Source organism: Brassica oleracea, chromosome C7 (genome assembly GCF_000695525.1).
Source record: "Brassica oleracea var. oleracea cultivar TO1000 chromosome C7, BOL, whole genome shotgun sequence".
Classification (NCBI taxonomy): Eukaryota; Viridiplantae; Streptophyta; class Magnoliopsida; order Brassicales; family Brassicaceae; genus Brassica; species Brassica oleracea.
Window position 1 is genome coordinate 12,010,456 of NC_027754.1, and position 1,318 is coordinate 12,011,773.

The following is a 1,318-nucleotide window of genomic DNA, read 5'->3' on the forward strand; positions in this document are numbered from 1 at the left end:
CGAACTCATGCGCGTCAGGAAGCTCTTGAAATATATCCACCGCCATCTTATCCCTCATACTCTTCCCGTTGGCCTTAGCAAAGTCTTTTTTACTAAACTCTATCCCAAGAGCATGACATTCAATGTACTTTAGAGTGTACACGCCACAATCACCAGCTCGGGCTGGAAGTATATTGTTCGGTCTCTCATATGTGAATGGCTTCAGGCTGTATTGGGCACGTAGTTCGTCTGAGGAAGCGCACTCAACAAGCAGATAAGGGACCATGTAGAGAAAAGGCTCCATTACCACATCGAGTTCTTCTGGGGAGATACTGGAACAAATGCTGTCAAAGACGACTATGTGCCTCTTAGGGATCGATATCCAAATAGCAATCCAATGACTGTCGGCGAAGTTTACTGGCGCATAGATATCATCAATATCCGTCCCCCAAACCTTGTTCGATTGGCAAAATGATGGTATAGTGCCTGCATAATAATTCCACGCCCCACCAGGGAGTCTTCTTCCTAAACCGTTTTGATCGGGCTTCGAGTCCTTAAAATCCTTGAAGTTGAATCTCCATTGCTGAGCAAAGAGATGATCAAGGAAGCACATTCTCTCGCTCCTGAAATGTTGTGGGTTAGCGTTGTACCTCTTCCTCAGCACATTAATCCAAGCATCGATATGCTGCATATAAAATAAAGTAAAAGTCAGAAGATATCAGACGAATTAGTGGTAAGTCTTTTACGTCGATGACTTACCAGACGACTTACAAGTAAGTCGTCTGATAAGTCGTCTACGTAGAAGACTTACCAGACGACTTACAAGTAAGTTGTCTACGTCATAGCAGAAGACTTACACAGTCCTCCAGCCACTCTAGGAAGGTTCGTAGGATTTGATACCACCGAGTTCTACTTTTACGTGGTTTTTTATCGAGAGCTGTTCTATAATAACTGCAAACACAAAATGTTGAAAAGCAATCAGGTTTTATGGGAAAAGCAAGCTATTATGTAAAAAGCAAGCTATTATGTGAAAAGCAAACACTTACGGACAAGATTTCAACCACTCAGCGAGCTCCCTCAACTTATTCTTGTCAATTGGTGCAAAAGGATTATAGCCTGGATAAAGCTTTCTGTTTGAAATGATCACTCTGGCCGTCCTGTTTGCCGTATAAGGAGATTTCTGTGATCGGGCAAGTTTCCTTGTTCGATCACTCTTTGCACGGCAAAGTGCCAAAGCAGCATCCTTCTTTTCTGGATATCTAGCATCCTCCTTCTGCAAATCTGAAACAGTGGATTGATTTTTGTCCAATAGAACAAGGCTCGGTTCTGGAGCTTTATC